Consider the following 24,213-nt stretch of genomic DNA (forward strand, 5'->3'; position numbering starts at 1 on the left):
CGACCGGTTCCTCCGCTCGCTTACTCCAAGGACTCTCCCCTCTCCTCTCCGCCTCTCTTCACAACAAGGTTCAATAAAACACAGGTGGCTACATTCAATGGACCTGCCGCTAGCAGGGAGAAAAGAAAAAGAAAACACTCTTTGTTTTTACTTACTGAAGAAATGGTCCAGCTGAGTTAGGGCGTTATATTAGCAGTCTTTACAGTCTTCTTTTTAAAAACGAGATACACTGGGTTGGATGTGTCTGCCTGAGCTACAGTAGATCTCTAGAACCCCATCCAAAGCAGTGTAGCCTCACGTCACATCTCGCCATGTGTTTTAGCCAATTGAAAAATCCACGCCTTTGGTTTTAAGCATATACATTGACGCATACAGTCTGAGGCTACGGTAGATGTATATTACGTATTTGTGTATTTGATTGTATGCCCTGTTCAGGTTCTGTAGAGGATGTAGGAGACAAATGGACATGTAACTATAAATCTGTTTGAGATGTGGTTGGTTTGGAACAGTCTGCAGTTATCATGTAGCTTGGCACTTAAGAGTTTGCAACGAGTTCACTTGAGGATAGGGTTTTGGTTTTGGGTGGCCTGCCAATTTTCTACCACTGTGTGCCTCTACCTCGCTCCCCTCTTCTCTACTTGGGTTGCATTTGTCTGTAATTAATCACATGCCGTTTTATTTCATCTATACCGTGTGTTTTACATTTGTAAATGACCCCAACCATGCTTTCTTTAAACACCTTTCAAATAATAAATTAAGCAATGTTAACATGGCAGGTTTTCATGAAGTTATTTTTCCACTAAGATATTTTTTAAGGAACGCAATCGTACACAGGTGTGCATAAGAACTTTGGCAAACAATACGGCTATTAAAGAAATGATGTTCTAGAGCAACAGAAAAAAAGCTTGGAGGAAGAACAGGGAGGTAAATGTAACTATTCCGTCTGTAGTATTTGAAGGGATTGTTGAACCGTATTGTTAATAAATATGATATGCATCTTACTCAGTATTAACTTTAGATAATATCAACTTGGATTAAAATGGTTGATGAAGTGAATATCAAACCTGTTAGTCGAAGCTATGTTCCTGGTTATGCTTTGCAATGCTACAAATCCACACAGTGAGAGGAGGGTGAAGGAGAACATGATCAGAGTAGAACACTAACTAACATATCTGTTATTGTGGCTTGGCAATCAACGCGAGAATACAGATTCAGTCCCTCAGTCCCATCCAAGGAAATGTTCAACAAAATGGCGGAGCCGCCATGTCATTTACAGGCTTCATACAGAATTGAAAAGCATTGTGATACATTCAAAACATAACTTTGCTTGATAAAATGTATTCAAATACTACACATTTGCAAAAAGCTAACCATAGCAACTCCAGGAAAAATCATCAAAAATGTTGTCTCTGTCTAGTCTTTTAACTCTTAGTTGACAAGCTGGTTATATACATTTGTAATGAAGTATTTGGAAAACAAACTCATAATTCAACATAAAATGTTACAGGTCCAATGCAGTAATTTTTTATCTTAATATCAAATCATTTCTGGGTAACAATTAAGTACCTTACTGTGATTGTTTTCAATTAAAATAGTCAAAAAAAGAAATAAAAATAGCAAAGGTAAATTTCTCAAGTAAGAATTTTGCTAGGACTGTCTGGGAGTGCTCTGAGTAGGCGAGCTTTTTGGAAATGTCTTTCTTATTGGTCTATTAACTAATTTACCACATGGTGATGTCACCATGGAGGGCCAAAACACCATCCCACCAAAACAGGATGACATTTCAAGCGGTCTTTTCAAACAGCTTTTACACTAAAGGGCATTATCATAATTTTCATAATTTCACAGTATTATTCAAACCTCATTGTGTTGAAATATATATATATAAAACACTGGGAAATCTTGTTTTTAACTGCGCTGGGCCTTTAAGCACAATCAATATGAGAACTGCTTTGTGGTCTTGGGTCATTTCAATCTATCACAAAACAATGAAAATAATATCCAATAACTGCATATGAAGATCCTGTACAGATAACTGCATCCGACAGATTTTAACTCAGTAGTATTTCACTAGTATTTATGGTAAAAGCTCTTGCAATATTTTTTCTAACTGGTCCTACAGAAGTATAACTTTTGATAGTACGAGTGTTTGATCTTATTATGATCAGCAAACTAACGTGTAAGAAATCACATGTTATTTTGGCGTAAAATGAATTCCCGATTGTGCCAAATCTAGACTGTTGGATTCCATAATCGAGATCTCACTTCTAACCTTTCTCTTGAGTACGGGTAATTGTCAAATGCACACTGCTGAACACACAGGAAAGAACATGTCAAATGAAAGTGTCGGCCAAGGGAAGTTCAAACTAAATGCAATAAAGAATCTATGCAAAAGTTAGAATCATGGCATTTTCTGATTTATCTCATTGAAATGTTTTTTCTCTCTCTCACTCGTAAACGTTTTATGCTCCATCATTTGATACATAAGAGGAGTCACAGAGTAACAGTCACTGTACACCCATTTTTTCAAAACTGTCACACTTAACACATGATATTCCATGTAGGTCACATGAGGGGAGTCAAGAAATAATTAGGAGCCCGTTTGTTTTCCTTTAGTGTCTAGAAACACAGGAAACAGAAAGTCTGATGAATATGAAATTGCAGTGGGCAGTAGCTCCCCATAGACAGACATGATCTACACTCCTTTACCCATTAGTCAGCAACAGGAGTAAAAACCCACATTTCTGACTGTGCAGGATCAGGAACCGCAATGCCTCAGGATACCAGACGCACACAGTGACACATAACACAGAAACAATTGATATTTTAAAGGAAGCCATTTAGGAGGATAACACCAAACCACAATGCCGGCTGGCCCTACGTATGCAGGGATGAAAGACTTGGTCTCCCTCTCTAGGAACAGGGGCCCGAGTGAGTCTATGAGGTGGTCTTGCTCCAGCCTCGCACGTGTCTAAACAACTTCTCTATTACACCAGAGACCTCTGAGGGCACTCCCCATAGAGCAGGGAACAAAGGCCATGACCCTGGGGTCAAAAGCGTTACAGGGGAGGCCAGGCAGACCCATTGAGGGCCTAGTGCTGTTTGCTTTAAGAAGGTAAAGATTACTAACACATTAACTAATGCCGATTAGGGGGTTATCCCCTGAGGGACGTCACTCACAGGGTCTACACATCACGTGTTATTAACACCCCATGACCTCTGATCTCTGGCCTGTCACTTCAGGCAGCAGAGTGTGACCGCCACTCTCCCTTTCTGTCTATGTGTTTGAATAACACACAAAACGGACACACTAGAAGAGAGTGGAAGGGTTGGGTGCAACATTGCCTGGAAAAAATTTGCAATACGTGTTCTTATCTATACAAACTTGAAAAAACAATCACTGCAATTACTGAGTATCATTTCTGAATTACAAATAGTTGTAATATTTTTTTTTTTGTAGTATTGCCATGAGAATTAAAATATGGTCAACTTTTGAACTTGAAATCGGGCATGTCCTTTCAAAAGTATTTATGATTAGCTAATGTGTGTCTGTGTGTGACGTGTCATTTCACAATGTTCATGAATCATTATAACCTATAATACAATAGATTCAATAGAAGTGGTCCCTCAAAATGACCGGCCGTATTACTGCGCTGCAAGTGTTCCACAGCACATAAAATGGGGGCATTTAGATAAAGTTCTGATCACAAAATGGTGGACAGAAGACTTCCAGTGTTGATACCCTGGATAGAACTACCACGATATGATACACTCCTTCAACAGCCCATGCTTTTTTTCACACATTCTGTCTTCAATTAACACGTATGTATTGAGTGGGTGACAAATTAATTGTGTCTATGTGCACAATTGAAAGTTGACTTAACCCTATATGTCCTGACAGAGTAAACCTACATATTCATTACAGATGTACAGGGATGGCTAATTCTAAAGATCCCTTCCATCTTCACTGAATTTAACTAGATCTAATTTTAGTTTTTTTTTTTTCAATTTGCTTGTAGGAATATCATCTCCAAGGCCTCTCTAAAGCTGGATGAATTGGTGCCTCTCAAAAGGCTGATTTGAGGACCTTTTTTACTGAATAATATGTTAGTTTTCTATGATTTAGTTTTTCTTTCATGTATTGATATGAATATTGATGTGTATTCATGTGTATTGATGTGTATACAGGGCTCATCTGTAAAATAGACTTTGGTCTCAGCATTACTCTCTGTCAAAATGAAGGCTTAAATAAAAAGTCTTGAAACTAAATGGACATTGTTTCATTTCATTGGGTGTCCATACTATGCAATCACTCATAATGTCATGATAACATTTTCTGCTGAAAAACAAATACAAAATGTGAATATTATGGGTCTGAGTAAAATATGGTGATGGTGATGTTTAAAAATGAGACGGGTATGTGCTTTACATGTTTACACTTGAATATTATACAACGCTAAAGAAAAGTGCAATTGTGAAATATTTCCCTTCACCGACACCCCTGAAGTGTAACTTTAAAAAATATATATTTTCACAACTAATTCAATGACTTCTGGATGTATTTATTTTTTTACAAACGAGGAATGAAGAACACTGTTACTAAATCATTTGATTTTTGTATCACTAACAAGAATGCGGAATTATTATTTTGGGTTAACTTTTAGTCACATATATTTTTGTATTTTTTAAATGGGTTCACAGTCCACAATAACATTATAAAAGTATAGTATCCATATATTTGAATTGAAAATTAGTGATAATGTCTTTCTAATGACAATACAATTTCAAATACATTTATAATGAAGGGCCAGAGGTAATTGGAAAAAATATCTATACAGTAATAATCAAATATGTTGTACTGACTCAATATCAAAATGCGTCACTTTTTACCACAAATAGCTTAGATTTACTATATGATTAATATGGAACGAATACATAATTGTACATATATTGATTAGATAGTAATTGATATCACAAAATAAGAGTGAATATCAATCGGGTAAGAAGAAATGACCCCTAACTTAAATTGGGCTATACAAAATAAACTGTTTAAATTTGCCAAGCACATGAACAATTCAAATCCGCTTCATTATTGTGTAATAATAACACATTTTGGTTTATATATTTTTTAAAAGCTAAATTGTAAGTCATTATTTATTTGCCTGCCAACAAAAAGGCTGAGAATAATCCCATGATTGGAATTGCAAAAAGGACGAGAACAAATTATTTACACTTATTATATTGAACAGGGATTTTGAAAAACACATTTTCAAAATAGCATATTTTCCAATAAAACATTTATTCAAAGGAAAGAAGCTCCTTGGGGCAAAGTAGGACTCATCTATTTTCATGCCAACCTGTTTCACATTTCCAATGCGCCTACAAAGCAACGAGTAACACTCCTTTTTATTGAAATACAATATTTACAAGTACAAATAATCATTGGATTTAGGAAAATGAACTGCACAGGATCATTTGATATGGTAAGCAAGGCTGCAAATTATATGCATTCACTTACTACTGCAAAACGTATTAACATTTGATCAAAAACATTTAACACTTTAACATCTACATCTTTATATCTGAATTTATTGATCTGTGAAATTCCAGCAAACCAATATGCTGGCAGTCATTAAGTAATGAGCTATGTGATAATCAAACCATGTATTGATGCTTTCTTTAGACAGAGATGCTTTTGATAAACTTGAAGTTTCCAATGAAAGGTCAAGGTCAAGGTATTTTGGTATAAAGTACAAGATTCAAGATTCATGAAGATTCATGATTCAATGTGAGCTTATAAATTGCTTTCATGCATAGAGTACTTCAGAGTTCAGTCATTCAAATACTTTAAACTATTTTACCATTGGTTTGCAGGGGAATATTCCAGATAAGTCATAAGTACTTACGCTATTACACAAATAAATGATTGTCCTTTTATCATCCAACTTCTGATGCATTTGGCTGGTTCTCGCTGTGTTTAGTCACCTCCGTACGCAAAAACTTTCATCCAAAGCTAATAGGGAGGGACTCTAATACAAAACTTCACAACTTACATACATATTATGTGAAATGAAACATAATAAGCACACAAATAAACAGTGACCCGAATGTACAGTATATGGCCTTCAACATGTAAGAGCAAAGGCAAATAGATATGATATTCCATCAGAGCTAAACTCACCTTGCTGTGCCTCACCGGATTCTGAGAAGACAATGAAAGAGAAAGGGAGAAAGAGGGAGAGAGGGAGGGAGGAGGGAGGGAGAGAGAGAGAGAGTGAGAGAGAGAGAGAGAGAGAGAGAGCGAGAAAGATTCTGCTTGAGAGCTTGCAAAACAAAATGGATCCCATCCGATATCAGATCTCAAAATGGACAACCTTCAGAAGCGGGAAACACCCAGATTGTAGGGACGACTCCTTATGCGTTTTGTCCAGAAGAGATAAAGCTTTTGTCAAAATGGATTTTTCGTAGCAGGTTAGGAGAACTTACGCGGCAGGTCGGGAGAATTAACGTAGCAGGTTAGGAGAATTAGGTTAAGGTTAGGAAAGGGGTTAGCTAAAATGACAAAAGCTGTATACCATCTAGACATGACCCTCCTCATGGCCCTTCGGGAAGCCGATATTGTGTGGACAGTACAGTCTAAGTATAGCAACAACACCACTATAGCAAAGGTCAGAGCTCCTCAACATAAAAAAGGCTATAACATATCAGGGGGTAGGTTCAAAGTGAATTTATCTTGACCTTGAGCAGAAAGGTTGACAGGAAATTAAAATGGAAAAATGACCTATGCAGCCTTTTCTAAATTAAGTTGCATGTTAAATTCTACAGTATTACACTGAAAAGGTTTTCACAATGAAGATGACTTATTGTTATTTTATCTGATTAAACGCTAATGATTTAAGCTCATATGATTTGAAATATATTTGAATAACATCAAGGGACCATCCAATTTGTAAGTCGCTCTGGATAAGAGCGTCTGCTAAATGACTTAAATGTAAAATGTAAATGTAAATTATATTGGGCCTTGTTGCCCATTCTCAGCTAAATCTAAACATTTATCAGTGATTATCGTTAACATGACACAACAACATATAAAAATGCATTATTCAAAGACAATGCACACTCTTACAAAGAAAAATCAACTAACCTTAACTTACGGTAAAATACATAGATTCGAAGAACAAACACCAACAGGAAAGCAAAAAGAGAAATTCTCCTGATCTGTTGATAAAAAGTAAATTCTCCTTTCCTTCCATGCTTGACCACCACTACAACCAGCCAGTATGTGTCTGGAACCATGGTCTCCTTTCCCTCCATGCTTGACCACCACTACAACAAGCCAGTATGTGTCTGGAACCATGGTCTCCTTTCCCTCCATGCTTGACCACCACTACAACCAGCCAGTATGTGTCTGGAACCATGGTCTCCTTTCCCTCCATGCTTGACCACCACTACAACCAGCCTGTATGTGTCTGGAACCATGGTCTCCTTTCCCTCCATGCTTGACCACCACTACAACCAGCCGGTATGTGTCTAGAACCATGGTCTCCTTTCCCTCCATGCTTGACCACCACTACAACCAGCCAGTATGTGTCTGGAACCATGGTCTCCTTTCCCTCCATGCTTGACCACCACTACAACCAGTCGGTATGTGTCTGGAACCATGGTCTCCTTTCCCTCCATGCTTGACCACCTCTACAACCAGCCGGTATGTGTCTGGAACCATGGTCTCCTTTCCCTCCATGCTTGACCACCACTACAACCAGCCGGTATGTGTCTGGAACCATGGTCTCCTTTCCCTCCATGCTTGACCACCACTACAACCAGCCTGTATGTGTCTGGAACCATGGTCTCCTTTCCCTCCATGCTTGACCACCACTACAACCAGTCGGTATGTGTCTGGAACCATGGTCTCCTACATCCCTGAGCTCCCCCTCTGAGGAGAGGTCTGCTAGCTGCTAGTACACCCTTCACACAGGCTACAGCCTGGGCCACTCACTTTCATTATTCCCCTGTGCCAAGCTAAGAGCGGGCGAGCCTGGCATTAGAATGGTGCTGTGGGGGAAATTCTGCCCGCCACTACCGAGAACAAGGACCACTCTTTGCCATGTCACAGCACCTTTGCCGGGCATATGGACAGGGCCGAGAGGACTCCGAGAGGATTTCCCGGCAACCAGCCGAACCTTCGGCGCCCAGTGGCTGCTACTAGCACTCTTTCTCCCGCTTCTTTACACACTCTCCATGTGCTTTTTCTCTATTTCAGTCACACACACTCCCTGTTTGCTGTCTCTGCTTCACAACACACACCTCTTAACACACATACACTCTGCATGCTCTTTCTCCATATCTTAACACACGGACTGTGCTTCCTGTCTACTTAGAACACTAACCAAACCTAAATCGCTCACTGTCTGGCAGATACATTGCCACTGTCTTAATCTGACGTGGCTTTATTACGTGTGGGGGGGGGGGTGGAACTAAGACTGTGGAACTAACACAGTGGCACTAACACAGTGGCACTAACACAGTGGCACTAACACAGCATATGAAACTGTGTCGCAGCAGCAGGTCCAGTTAAGAGGTGCCGTTGCTGTTTCATGAATGTTTCTGTCAGCTGCTGGTCTAACAGTAGTGGCGATGCCACTGTGGCAGTGGGATGAATTACAGCAGTAACACTCCTCCAGTGTTAACAACACCTCCAGAATGAGCTCATTTCATTGAGGAGAAAATCACAGTTGAAATGGATCAGAATGAATTTGACATTTCATTTCTGTACCAGGCAAAGACAGTAGATCCCGAAATGACTGTTGCAGGGCGGGTGCACAGACGTTTTGGGGGAGGCATGTGCTCAAACAAGAGTGCACACACAAAACAGTTCCCGCAACCACTGTCACAGACTTGTTGAGCAATTATTACTTTTAATTCTTGATACACACGGGAAACTGTTGAGGGTGAAAAACCCAGCAATGTTGCAGTTCTTTGCCTGGCACCTATTACCATACCCTGTTCAAATTCACTTCAATGTTTTGTCTTGCCCATTCAACCAGTGAATGTAGCCTACCATTCCTATTTCCAACTTAACTCCGTTTGTTGCCACTATCATGTATTCTACCTGGCTGAACCTTTGAGGAGGTCACTTCAGGTATGCAGCTGCTGCTCTACACTATCCCTAACTATAAACTGGGTGGTTTGAGCCCTGAATTCTGATTGGCTGAAAGCCATGGTATATCAGACCGTATACCACGGGTATGACAAAACATTTATTTTTACTGCTCTAATTACGTTTGTAACCAGTTTATAATAGCAATAAAGCTCCTCGGGGGTTTGTGATATATGGCCAATATACCACGGCTAAGGGCTGTATCCAGGCACTCCGTGTTGCATCGTGCGTAAGAACAGCCCTTAGCCATGCTTAAATAAGCCACTAATGAGAGAAAATGAATAGAAAATTGTGAGAAATGCTCTAGCCAAACAGACATCACCTGAGCGCAAAGTCTGTTTGTTGTTGACCGCTGTTGAACGAGAGACCTTGTATTTTTTTTGTGTACCTTTATTTAACTAGGCAAGTCAGTTAAGAACAAATTCTTATTTTCAATGACAGCCTAGGAACAGTGGGTTAACTGGCTGTTCAGGGGCAGAACAACAGATTTGTAACTTGTCAGCTCAGGGATATGAACTTGCAACCTTTTAGTTACTAGTCCAGCAGTCTAACCACTAGGCTAACCTGCCGCCCTAAAAGCTGACAGTGTTTTTATATACTTTTGTTTTATGTTGGATCCTGCTGCTCTGTTGGGCATAGTTGCTGTGAGCGCTGCTTTCTGTCCCGGGATCCCTCCAGATTCCGCAGAGGGGGAGAAACACGGAAGCCCAGCTAGCCTAGCTGTCTCGGCGGTCTCAAATGGAGGTCGCTATTGAACATGTTCAACCTTTACTAACGACATGCCACTGGCTTTGAATAAGGCCAGTGTGTCTGTGTATGCGGATGACTCAACACTATATACGTCAGCTACCACAGGGACTGAAATGACTGCAACACTTAACAAAGAACTGCAGTTAGTTTCGGAATGGGCAGCAAGGAATAAGTTAGTCCTAAATATTTACAAAACTAAAAGCGTTGTATTTGGGACAAATCATTCACTAAACCCTAAACCTCATCTACATCTCGTAATGAATAATGTGGAAATTGAGCAGGTTGAGGTGACTAAACCGCATGGAGTAACCCTGGATTGTAAACTGTCATGGTCAAAACATATTAATGCAGTAGTAGCTAAGATGGGGAGAAGTCTGTCTTTAATAAAGCGATGCCCTGCCTTCTTAACAACACAATCAACAAGGCAGGTCCTACAGGGCCTAGTTTTGTCGCACCTGGACTACTGTTCAGTCGTGTGGTCAGGTGCCACAAAGAGGAACTTGGGAAAATTGCAGTTGGCTCAGAACAGGGCAGCCTGGCTGGCCCTTAAAAGTACACTGTGAGCTAACATTAATGACATGCATGTCAATCTCTCATGGTTCAAAGTGGAAGAGAGATTGACTTCCTCATTTACTTGTTTTTGTAAGAGGTGTTGATAAGCTGAAGTTACCGAGCTGTCTGTTTAAAATACTAGCACACAGCACAGACACCCATGCATACCCCACAAGACAAGCCACCAGAGGTCTCTTCACAGTCCCCGAGTCCAGCACAGACTATGGGAGGCGCACAGTATTACATAGAGCCAGTACTGCATCAAACTCTATTACACATCAGGTAAATGATCCAAGCAGTAGAATCAGATTTTCTATACAGATTTTAAAAACACTTTATGGAACAGCGGGGACTGTGAAGAGACAAAAACATAGGCACAGACACATGCATACACACACATAATAACACACGCACTATACACACACGTACACATTGATTTTGTGTTGTAGATGGTAGTGGAGTATGGGCCTGAGGGCACACACTTAGTGTGTTGTGAATTCTGTAATGAATGTATTGTAATGTTTTTTAAATTGCCAGTCCAGGTGCGACTGGCTTAAAAAAAAATGTGTGTGTGTGTAGGGGGGGGGGCACCCAAAAGGGCACTTTAGAGTCTGGAAGGGAAAGGGGCATGTGCTCTGCAACGGTAGAGCCCTATCTGTGCACATGCCTGTACGGTTGGATGAGTGAGGTAACTTGACAACGTGGCAATGTTTTGGTGAGCAATTCAACGAACGGAGTGTTTGTTATTAACTACTGGGCTATTGCATGACATCAAAGTACTTTTTAATTGTTTTTCTTGTGAAATAATATAATGGTCAATTAAGGAAGAGCATATCATTCAGCATCACGGTTCAGCGGTGTACAATTTCTGTGCGGCAATCTGCATGGGTGTAAAGTAAAACATCAAATTAAACTAAACAGCAAAAAACATTTTAAGTCTCCATACCATATTTTACACTATCATCCCAAAAACTCTTAAGATAAACACGTCTGTAATTTTCAATCCCTGTAATTTGTCTCACACTATAAATGAACCCACTAGACATACACCCAGTGTGAACTAAACCACTCATACCCCGGCAGACCTGTCTGTCTGTCTGTCTGTCTGTCTGTCTGTCTGTCTGTCTGTCTGTCTGTCTGTCTGTCTGTCTGTCTGTCTGTCTGTCTGTCTGTCTGTCTGTCTGTCTGTCTGTCTGTCTGTCTGTCTGTCTGTCTGTCTGTCTGTCTGTCTGTCTGTGACGGAAAGGAGATGACTCCTTAGCCCTCCCATCAGGGTGTGGGTAGAGGTGTGGACAGGCTATCCCAGTCGGCTACATGGCAGCCCCTGACCTCTCACAACACACAGGGGTCAGGGAGGGGACATGGCACTGTTTGTACGGAAAACAGTTCCACTCCTGCATGGCACAGCTCCGGCACCAGCTGTGCAGTGACAGCAAGATGGGCTGGAGGAGCGTTCCAAAATCCACACTTATTTGGACAGAAAGCGAAGGCATCAGTGCAGTGTTTCGGAGGAACTGCTGAGGAGAGCATTTTTATGGCCCATGCACTTAACAGTGTGCGTGTGTCCCCACGGTCTCCTTACTTACACTCTCTACCCCTCCCCAACTGACTCTGACTCTTCCCCAACGGAATATCTATCTGTCATCATTCACTGCCAAAATGGCAGATATCCATTGGATTTAATTCTTGAGAAATCCAGCTCATTGGACTCAGGAAACTGCAGGAAAGCACCTTTGCTGAATGGCCATGTTTACATCAAGTATAGGACCAAATGAAATATGCAGTATTACATACATTCAATGTTTTTAAAGCAGGTGCCGGAGATCAAAACATTATTGCTCAGTGAAATGTAAAGAGAGACTCCAATGCTCCAATGTACTTTGACAATTTGAATCGTTAGGTCTTTATTCAGGTCAGATCCACGTCGAGACCTGTTCAATAAAGCACATTGGAGCATAGAGTGCAGACAGCAGAGGCTCATAGTGCCACTAACTCTCTTCCTTTCTGACAGGCTCATACCAATTTGCTGTTTCTTCAGCTCTCACAACTACAGGACAGGAGGGTGAAAAGATAGACGGCTCCACAATGACAGTGTGAAAACCAGCAGCTCTCAGACAGTCTGCAATCCCAAGTGCGCCTTTTGCCACAGTAATGGGGGTGATAACCGGGCATGGTACCAAACACTAATGCCCATTCAGTTCACTTAAATGTCAGAAACGGGAGAGGAGGAGAGACAAAAACTAGAGCGCATTCATATTTCAGGACAGCAGATGCTGTAGTTCACTGTGACTTACTGTGAGTGCTGCACACAACAAGGGCCAAGGAGAGAGAGAGAGAGAGAGAGAGTGTGAGATATAGAGAGATAAACTGAGAGATAGGGAGAGTGAGAGAGCAAGAGAGAAAGAGGGGGGAGCGAGAGAGCAAAACTTGAAATGTACATAGCGAGAAATTGAGACTTGACTAGCACCTCGAAAATAAAAACTTGAAAATCACTTAACAGTAATAAGGGAGGTATAGCTCACTTATGCATCTCTTTATTTAAAAAGAAAGTGAGTGTTTAATCATGTCTGCTGCAGACGTAACTCTGGCAGGGAGGGAGTGGGGTTGGGGGGCTGGGGACGATTGGGGGTGGAGTTGGTTGACGGAGAGAGAGATTGGTATTTTTTTCCAGGGGGTGAAAGGCGGACGGTCATGTGTGCAGAGCCCATGACAAAAGGCTCTTTTATGTGCAGCGTATGCAGATAGAGGAGGCTCCTTTGTGTACAGATGGAGATCCCATGCCTGAGTCTGCCCGCGGCGAAGGGAGGGAGGGAGGAGGAGAAAGGGAGTGAGAGAGGGAGGGGTGGGTCTGGCATCGAGTGCCCATCATGTGCCGGCCAGGGGTAGGAAGGGAACGAGGCGGTGTAGTAAAGATGACCTGGGTTACCCTGTCCTCATGCCCCAGCCAAGTTCAGATAATGAGGAATAACTGGGGTAAATAGCTAAAGGCAGTGTTATATTCGAGACCACCTAAAGCAAGACCGATTCAAGACCAAGACCAGAGTGAATTGCATTATTCAGACATTTGGAACCACACAAATACATAATCATAACATTTAAAACTAAATTAATATATATATACACAAATAAGACTCATAAATATCAAAAAGAAGTAACTAAGACAAATATAAACAAATTGTAGTATATAAATACAAATAAAAGATATAATCAAATGATTACATTATTACCCTGTTGCTAACAACAAACACACAAATAAAACTAAATTGCACAAATCCTACATCACACAAATAGAATAACACAGTTATAAAGAAGAGGCCCTGATTATTACTTCAAACAAGAAACACACAAACACTAATTGCATTAGTTCTGTACAAAGTTAGAGGTGCACTATTTGATAGATTCCTCCGCTCCCCCAACCTCGGGCTTCCAGTGGGGAAATCTGAGGTCAACCTACCTCCGCCCCCTCCCCATATTGTACTTCTGAGTGCGAGACCATCCCAGGCAGTAGCCTGCATAGCTCACAAACAAGAATCAGGGCACCCACTCTGACAAGGTTAATTGACCCACAGTCCTACACGGTGAAATTATATCACTGATGTGACGTGAAAATGAGCAATAGAAAACCGATTGCGCAAATGTCACCATTTGGAATATACAGTGGGGCAAAAAAGTATTTAGTCAGCCACCAATTGTGTAAGTTCTCCCACTTAAAAATATGAGAGAGGCCTGTATGACAGACAAAATGGGGGAAAAATTCCAGACAATCACATTGTAGGATTTTTAATGAATTTATTTGCAAATTATGGTGGAAAATAAGTATTTGGTCAATAACAGAAGTTTATCTCAATACTTTGTTATATACCCTTTGTTGGCAATGACAGAGGTCAAACATTTTCTGTAAGTCTTCACAAGGTTTTCACACACTGTTGCTGGTATTTTGGCCCATTCCTCCATGCAGATCTCCTCAAGAGCTGTGATGTTTTGGGGCTGTTGCTGGGCAACACTGACTTTCAACTCCCTCCAAAGATTTTCTATGGGGTTGAGATCTGGAGACTGGCTAGGCCACTCCAGGACCTTGAAATGCTTCTTACGAAGCCACTCCTTCGTTGCCCGGGTGGTGTGTTTGGGATCATTGTCATGCTGAAAGACCCAGCCATGTTTCATATTCAATGCCCTTGCTGATGGAAGGAGGTTTTCACTCAAAATCTCACGATACATGGCCCCATTCATTCTTTCCTTTACACGGATCAGTCGTCCTGGTCCCTTTGCAGAAAACCAGCCCCAAAGCATGATGTTTCCACCCCCATGCTTCACAGTAGGTATGGTGTTCTTTGGATGCAACTCAGCATTCTTTGTCCTCCAAACACGACGAGTTGAGTTTTTACCAAAAAGTTATATTTTGTTTTCATCTGACCATATGACATTCTCCCAATCTTCTTCTGGATCATCCAAATGCTCTCTAGCAAACTTCAGATGGGCCTGGACATGTACTGGCTTAAGCAGGGGGACACGTCTGGCACTGCAGGATTTGAGTCCCTGGAAGCGTAGTGTGTTACTGATGGTAGGCTTTGTTACTTTGGTCCCAGCTCTCTGCAGGTCATTCACTAGGTCCCCCCGTGTGGTTCTGGGATTTTTGCTCACCGTTCTTGTGATCATTTTGACCCCACGAGGAAGAGATCTTGCGTGGAGCCCCAGATCGAGGGAGATTATCAGTGGTCTTGTATGTCTTCCATTTCCTAATAATTGCTCCCACAGTTGATTTTTTCAAACCAAGCTGCTTACCTATTGCAGATTCAGTCTTCCCAGCCTGGTTTTGTTTCTGGTGTCCTTTGACAGCTCTTTGGTCTTGGCCATAATGGAGTTTGGAGTGTGACTGTTTGAGGTTGTGGACAGGTGTCTTTTATACTGATAACAAGTTAAAACAGGTGCCATTAATACAGGTAACGAGTGGAGGACAGAGTAGCCTCTTAAAGAAGAAGTTACAGGTCTGTGAGAGCCAGAAATCTAGCTTGTTTGTAGGTGACCAAATACTTATTTTCCACCATAATTTGCAAATAAATTCATTAAAAATCCTACAATGTGATTTTCTGGATTTTTTTTCTCTTATTTTGTCTGTCAGAGTTGAAGTGTAGCTATGATGAAAATTACAGGCCTCTCATATTTTTAAGTGAGAGAACTTGCACAATTGGTGGCTGACTAAATACGTTTTTGCCCCACTGTAAGTGCTGACAACAAACTGGCTCCCTATTTAAAAAGAACATGGAGAACAAGCTATGAAGGAAAAATACCTATGATGAAAATTACAGGCCTCTCTCATCTTTTTAATTGGGAGAACTTACACAATTGGTGGCTGACTAAATACTTTTTTGACCCACTGTATATTTCCATGACTTGTTCGTCTGCAGCAGACATATGGTTAGTAATATGTTTGGAACATCAAATCGCAATAAAATCACAGTATTGTATCGCAATACATATAATTGAGAGAATCGAGAGGACCCTGGTAATTCCCAGCCCTCGCTCCCACTGTCACACTGTCTGCTGAGAAGACGTCACATCGTCCTTGTCAGCATCATCCACCAACTGACGAACACACACACACACACGCACACACTGACGACGAACACGCTGCACAGCACAATACAGCACAGTACAGCACAGTGCTGGAGACAGACACACCCCTATCCTGTCAACACACCATGTGAAACAGAGCACACTGCTTCTTCACTATATGGGTTCTATCGGGCTGCACTGCAGCAGACAGAAGAAGTACAACACACCAGCACACCCAAACAAACATATCAACCCTTGTGTATGAGGTCCCGGCCACGCTCAAAAACGTTCTCAGAGACTGGCATCCCCATGCGCACATGCAACACGCACTTGCACGCACGCACACACACATGCATGCACATGCACTCACACACTAGCAACACACAATAGGGAGCCCATAGAGCTTGTCAAATTGAAGGGATTAGTTGTGTCTGTCTGAGTGCTGTCTTGGTTTGCTGGCCTGGCACCAGCCTCCATCACCCACCATGTCTGTCTGTCTGTCTGTCAGCCAACAGGGCAGGAATGGAAGGCTTGCACACCGCACACCTCTCTCTCCACTAACTGATCCCCAGCTGGCACCCTGGATGCCAACAAAAGTATTTCAGACCCTTAGCTCTATATAATCAACAGAGCAAGAGAGAGACAGAGAGATATGGAAGGTGGAGAGAGAGATGGAGAGAAAGATGGAGGGAGAGAGAGAGTGAGGGAGAGAGAGAGACAGAGAGAGAGGGAAGGATGGAGAGAGAGACAGAGAGAGAGGGAAGGAGGGAGAGAGAGAGAGACGGAGAGAAAGATGGAGGGAGAGAGAGTGAGGGAGGAAGAGAGAGACAGAGAGAGAGAGGGAAGGAGAGAGAGAGAAATGGAGAGAAAGATGGAAGGAGAAAGAGAGTGAGGGAAGGAGGGAGAGAGAGAGAGCGAGATGGAGAGAAAGATGGAGGGAGAGAGAGAGTGAGGGAGAGAGAGAGAGAGGGAAGGAGGGAGAGAGAGACAGAGAGAGAGGGAAGGAGGGAGAGAAAGGTGGAGGGAGAGAGAGTGAGGGAGAGACAGAGAGAGAGGGAAGGAGGGAAAGAGTGAGGGAGGGAAGGAGGGAGAGAGAGGGGGAAGGAGGGAGAGAGAGAGAGAGAGAGAGAGAGAGAGAGAGAGAGAGAGAGAGAGAGAGAGAGAGAGAGAGAGAGAGAGAGAGAGAGAGAGAGAGAGAGAGAGAGAGAGGGAGGGAGAGAAAGATGGAGGGAGAGAGAGAGAGTGAGGGAGGGAGAGAGAGATAGATGGAGGGAGAGAGAGGAGAAAACACTCTCCTTGGCATGTGTTATTTTTCTAGCCTGCCTCAATTGACCTGTAAACCTTTGTGACAAATGCAAATAGCCCTGACTTGCTCACACAAAATACTGAAGGCTATTCAAATGAGCTTGCGCACACAATAGCAGTCTGCCTCGTCTCAGAACAGGGTGAATATACGGTCTAGGGCTGAATGGCACAATGTGTGAGAGCCAAACGAGGGGACGCTGAAGAGACTCAGAGAGAGAGAGAGCCTTACCAGGCTGCCACAGAGGTGCCAGTCTCTATATTCAGCCTCGTCTCTCTTCTGCTCCCATCATTACACACACAGCCTTTTAATGGACCAGCCACACCTCTATGACAGACAGATGAAGGCCCTTAAGAATGGCGAGACAGAACTATATAGCTACTGGGTAGCAAAACCTGTTGTGGGACTCTTTCAAAGATTTTAAAATACAAAACTGATTTTAAAATATAATACTGTGTCGTGAATTGTATGTGGAATCTGAAGATTTGTAGATTGTGTTTAAAATAACTTGTGTTTCACCCCAACCTGTGTTGGAAGTTCCAATTTCCAGTGTTGATAGATATTCAATTGGATTAGGACTATTATTACATTATTAATCTTTATTGTGCACATTTGAATAACGTGTGTAACAATTGAATAAAATTATGTTACATAGTTTGCTGTTTGTGTATTTTTATACGAACATTAGATTTTTATACGAACATTAGATTTAAGAACAAATTTAAACCTTCCTCCTAGCTACATGCTACATCACTGCACAATGTAAAAGTTGTCAGTCATATGTAACAACGTGCTACATTGCACCTTCCTATGTCATTTTGATGGGGGAAAGAATGTGTCAAATGTATTTAATTCAATTCGGGCTGTGGTAAAGGCAGAATAGTAAAAATGTCCCCATATTCTCCATCGAAAGAAGTAAACCAAAGTTCCACATATTGTTTCTTCTGGTAAGTACTGTACAGTCCCATGTCTCTCTCCATGCTTCAGGAATGCTTAGGAGCACACTCAGCTTTTAGCCATCTTTCTCTCTCTTTCTCTTTTGTTGCTCCTCTCATTTCCACTCTCAGTTTCAGCCTTAGCAAGAGTTTGAGCTGAAACTTTGCAGGCAATTTGTCTGGCAGCCAAACTTCCCAGCATGCATTGCGCAGGCCTGGCTTTGTCCCAGTGTTAACTGTTAAATTGCTCGACTCGACTCAGCACGTGACGGAACCTTTCTTTTTACTCTCTAATACAGTTCTACAGTACCTACTAGACAGACACGCAATAATCACACAAAATAAATGTATTTGCTGGCACACATACTGTATCATCACTGTCTGATGAAAACCTAAATTTCTGCCAATTGTCTAATATTTTACATTTATTGAAAACAGTAACTCATTTCAATGTATTTTCATGACTCTTATCTATTTACAAAAAAATCATATGTTAAAAAACAGTATTTTTCTCAATTTCTGTATATAATAAATAATACAAATAGTCTACTGAGCCACAGCATATGGTATACTAACAAAATTATGATTTGTACTAATACATATGCTCAGAGAAAGAGATTTTGTTTAACAAGTAATAAAATAAAATCTCAAGATAAAGGTCACACTTACTGGCACCCTTGTTTTCAATACTCTAGCACTCTCCCCTTGCGAGGATAACAACACTGAGCCTTTTTCTGAAATGTTTTATGAGATTGGAGAACACATTGGGAGGGATCTTAGACCATTCCTCCACATAGAATCTTTCCATATCTTTTGTCTACCCTTATGGACTGCCCTCTTCAATTCAAACCACGGTACTTCAATGGGGTTCAAGTCCGGAGACCGAGATGGCTATTGCAAAATGTTCATTTTGATGTAAATTAAAAATGTATTTGTGGGCATAGCACAAGCTCCAATCCAAATGCCAACTCTGTTTATCAAAACCATGGCGGTGCTGTGGTCGGAATAAATTAAAATAGAGCTCTGTGAAAACCCAGTGTGGAATGTAATTCACAATATTTTACTTTGAAAGGCATAATTGACCTTAATTCAATTAAAACAGTCATGGTCTCCTGGATGTTTTTGTCTAGTTGCAGTGACAATACTGTAAATCTACAAGTAGTTACTGTATTTTTACAGTTAGATTCAGTTGTTAAGGGACAGATGATAATTAGTTGAGACTGAACCTCCCTTGGGATTTGAACTCATAACCTCTGCACTTGACATAATGGAGATGGGCAAGAACACATTTCTGGACTTTGCCGTAAAGATTAAATAAATCTAATGAACAAAAATATAAACACAACATGTAAAGTGTTGGTCCCATGTTCCATGTTTCATGAGCTGAAATAAAAGATCTCAGATATCATCCATAAGCACAAAAAAAAACATATTTATCTCAAATTTTGTGCACAAATTCGTTTAAATCCCTGTTAGTGAGTTTATCTCTTTGCCAAGATAATTCATCCATCTGATCAGTGTGGCATATCGAGAAGCTGATTAAAAGGCATGATCATTACACAGGTGTGCTGGGGACAATAAAAGGCCACTCTAGAATTTGCCCTTTTTGTCACACAACACAATGCCAAAGATGTCTGACGTTTTGAGGGAGTGTGCAAATACAGTGCCTTGCGAAAGTATTCCGCCCCCTTGATCTTTGCGACCTTTTGCCACATTTCAGGCTTCAAACATAAATATATAAAACTGTATTTTTTTGTGAAGAATAAACAACAAGTGGGACACAATCATGAAGTGGAACGACATTTATTGGATATTTCAAACTTTTTTATCAAATCAATAACAAAAAATACAGTTTTATATCTTTATGTTTGAAGCCTGAAAGGTGGCAAAAGGTCACAAAGTTCAAGGGGGCCGAATACTTTCGCAAGGCACTGTACCATGCTGGAGGGTGCTGAGGAGTATTTATGTCTGTAATAAAGTCCTTTTGTGGGGAAAATCTGATTCTGATTGGATGGGCCAAGCCAATGGTTCTCGAACTCATAACCTCTTGGTCGCTAGCAAACTCAAATGTACTGTACAGTGCAGCTACACCACCAGATATGTGAGTGTGAAAAAGATATGGCCACAGACGTATAGGCAATAATGCATTTCTGCATTTTGCTAAAACTGCCCAGAATCAAGTAGATAATTGTCATGAAGCTGGTTGAGAGAATGCCAAGAGTGTGCAAAGTGCGCAAAGCTGCCATCCAACCTGACAGAGCTTGAGGAGATCTGCAGAGAAGAACGGGAGAAACTCCCCAAATACAGGTGTGCCAAGCTTGTGGCGTCACTCCCAAGAAGACTCTAGGCTGTAATCGCTGCCAAAGGTGCTTCAACAAAGTACAGAGGAAAGGGTCTGAATACTTATTTAAATGTGATATTTACGTTTTTTTTTATTGGAGATTTGCTAAACATTTTAAAACCTGTTTTTGCTTTGTCAGTATGGGGTATTTTGTGTAGATTGGTGAGGGGAAAAACTATTTTAGAATAAGGCTCTAATGTAACAAAATGTGGAAAAGGTCAAGGGGTTTGAATACTTTCCGAATAAACTGTATCTCCTAGATATAGGACATACACTTCAGAACAAACTTTCTTAAGATTATTTTCTGGGACTATCTGTTGTTCGAATGAGAGGGCTGTCTCGCTTCTAATCCTTAGGAAAACTTTGCAGAGCGATGTCAACTTACCAGCACTACGACCAGGAATACGACTTTCCCGAAGCGGATCCTTTGTCTGAACCACCCAGGGCATTTGAACTGATTCCAGAGGTTGACCCAAAACAACACTGCTGGAGAAGAGGCAGACAGAATGTGTACACCACCAACCACAGTGGCTCGCACACCACCCACCACTTCTGAGTATATTACTCGCTAATGTCCAGTCTCTAGATAACAAGATAGATGAAATTAGGGCAAGGGTTGCCTTCCAGAGAGACATCAGGGATTGTAACATACATTGTTTATGGAAACATGTTTTTTTCTGGATATGCTGTCGGAGTCGGTACAGCCATCTGGATTCTTTGTGCGTCACGCCGACAGGAATAAACATCTCTCCGGGAAGAAGAAGGGCGGGGGTGTATGTTTCATGATTAACGTCTCATGGTGTAATTGTAACAACATACAGGAACTCAAGTCCTTTTGTTCACATGACCTAGAATTCCTAACAATCAAATGCAGACCGAATTATCTCCCAAGGGAATGCTCATCGGTTATTGTCACAGCCGTGTATATCCTCCCTCACGCCGATACCACGACGGCACTCAAGGAACTTCACTGGACTTCACCCAAATTATTGTGGGAAGCTTGTGGAAGGCTACCCGAAACATTTGAAACAAGTTGAACAATTTAAAGGCAATGCTACCAAATACTAATTGAATGTATGTAAGCTTATGAAGCACTGGGAATGTGATGAAAGAAATAAAGGCTAAAATTAATCATTCTCTCTACTATTATTCTGACATTTCACATTCTTAAAATAAAATGCTGATTCTAACTGACCTAAGACAGGGATTTCTTACTAGGATTAAATGTCAAGAATTGTGAAAAACTGAGTTTAAATGTATTTGGCTAAGGTGTATGTAAACTTCCGACTTCAACTTTACAGTCGTGGCCAAAGGTTTTGAGAATGACACAAATATTAATTTTCAATTAATTGCAAAGTCCCTCTTTGCCATGCAAATGAACTGAATCCCCAAAAAACATTTCCACTGCATTTCAGCCCTGCCACAAAAGGACCAGCTGACATCATGTCAGTGATTCTCTTGTTAACACAGGTGTGAGTGTTGACGAGGACAGGGCTGGAGATCACTCTGTCATGCTGATTGAGTTTGAATAACATACTGGAAGCTTCAAAAGGAGGGTGGTGCTTGGAATCATTGTTCTTCCTCTGTCAACCATGTTTACCTGCAAGGAAACACGTGCCATCATCATTGCTTTGCACAAAAAGGGCTTCACAGGCAAGGATATTGCTGCCAGTAAGATTGCACCTAAATCAACCATTTATCGGATCATCAAGAACTGTAAGGAGAGTGGTTCAAATGTTGTGAAGAAGGCTTCAGGGCGCCCAAGAAAGTCCAGCAAGCGCCAGGACCGTCTCCTAAAGTTAATTCAGCTGCGGGATCGGGGCACCACCAGTACAGAGCTTGCTCAGAAATGGCAGCAGGCAGGTGTGAGTGCATCTGCATGCATAGTGAGGCAAAGACTTTTGGAGGATGGCCTGGTGTCAAGAAGGGCAGCAAAGAAGCCACTTCTCTCCAGGATAAACATCAGGGACAGAGTGATATTCTGCAAAAGGTACAGGGATTGGACTGCTGAGGACTGGGGTAAAGTCATTTTCTTTGATGAATCCCCTTTCCGACTGTTTGGGGCATCTGGAAAAAAGCTTGTCTGGAGAAGACAAGGTGAGTGCTACCATCAGTCCTGTGTCATGCCAACAGTAAAGCATCCTGAGACCATTCATGTGTGGGGTTGCTTCTCAGCCAAGGGAGTGGGCTCACTCACAATTTTGCCTCAGAACACAGCCATGAATAAAGAATGGTACCAACACATCATCCGAGAGCCACTTCTCCCAACCATCCAGGAACAGTTTGGTGACGAACAATGCCTTATCCAGCATGATGGAGCACCTTGCCATACGGCAAAAGTGATAACTAAGTGGCTCGGGGAACAAAACATTGGTATTTTGGGTCCATGGCCAGGAAACTCCCCAGACCTTAATCCCATTGAGAACTTGTCTCGCCTCTCTTCAAGAGGCGGGTAGACAAACAAAAATCCACAAATTCTGACAAACTCCAAGCATTGATTATGCAAGAATGTATTGCCATCAGTCAGGATGTGGTCCAGAAGTTAATTAACAGGATCTTTTCAATGTTGTATTGTAGTCATCCGCAATCATTTTCGCCATCCGGTAAGTACTATTTCATCACGCAGAATGTTTATACTTCAAAAAAGATTTACTTTGTGCAGTATCTACAATCTAAATGTGTTTGTCCAACTTTCCTGTTGTTTTTCTATTTGACTTTGTATGGTCATTTATTTGACTTAATGGGATACTTTGGGATTTTGGCAATCTACTTCCCCAGAGTCAGATGAACTCGTGTATATCATTTTTATGTCTCTATGTCCAATATGAATGAAGTTAGAGGTCGTTTTGATTGCGAGTCTATGGGTATCTGCTAGCATGCTAGTTAACAAGGTCCTTCAAACTGAAAGCAGACATAAAAATGGTATCCACAAGTTAATCTGACTCATTGCCAAAATCCCAAAGTATCTCTTTCAGGTTCATAGGTCAAATCAGTGGTCATTGTTGTAATGCAAAAGAAAGAAAGGTGAAATCAGTTACTGACACAGACATTGTGGCATAGCAGCAAGATCAGAATGCTGTGAACCAAGAGGTTGTGAGTTCAAATCTTAGGAAAGGTCATGTTGAATAAAAATTAATGTATAAATAAACATAAACAAACTTTGTATGTTAAAAGCACTGTGTGTATCATAATAATACATATATGTTTGCAGGGAATTTACCTGTGAAAATCCACATGTGAAATATCATCATGTCATGTGTTCCAAAAACGCATGATTTCTCATGTGCAAAACATGTGGATATGTCACGTGAAATCAGATGATTTTCCACATGTGAAATCATGTGGTTTTTCCGCAAAGGCTCTGTCTGCTTGCAGCATCTGGTGGACACCTGCAACAGTGCAAGTCACTAGAAAGAAAGAAAGAAAGAAAGAAAGAAAGAAAGAAAGAAAGAAAGAAAGAAAGAAAGAAAGAAAGAAAGAAAGAAAGAAAGAAAGAAAGAAAGAAAGAAAGGCTAATGTGTTTGCATATGGCTGGTTTTGATATGTGCATAGGAGGCAAGTTCAGTACATCATTCAGAGGGAGCTGGTTTGGCCAGCTCAGTACTTCATTCAGAGGGAGCTG

General features: G+C 41.3%; 1 long non-coding RNA gene across 4 annotated transcripts in view; it reads right to left on the reverse strand.

Annotated features, from left to right (window-relative positions):
* The window catches only part of LOC124038499, a 58,305-nt gene that overhangs the window by 24,589 nt on the left and 9,503 nt on the right, over positions 1 to 24,213 (reverse strand). For 2 of the 4 annotated variants that reach the window (XR_006839365.1, XR_006839362.1), the window contains 2 exons: positions 23,812 to 23,998; positions 6,182 to 6,202 (listed from right to left, as the gene is read on the reverse strand). The exons of 1 other annotated variant lie outside the window; for it this stretch is intronic. This is a non-coding gene — a long non-coding RNA (uncharacterized LOC124038499). The remainder of the gene's footprint in view (positions 1 to 6,181; positions 6,203 to 23,811; positions 23,999 to 24,213) is intronic. One more of the 4 variants, XR_006839363.1, reaches the window with a different exon arrangement.

The sequence above is a fragment of the Oncorhynchus gorbuscha genome, linkage group LG01 (assembly GCF_021184085.1).
Source record: "Oncorhynchus gorbuscha isolate QuinsamMale2020 ecotype Even-year linkage group LG01, OgorEven_v1.0, whole genome shotgun sequence".
In the NCBI taxonomy this organism is placed as follows: Eukaryota; Metazoa; Chordata; class Actinopteri; order Salmoniformes; family Salmonidae; genus Oncorhynchus; species Oncorhynchus gorbuscha.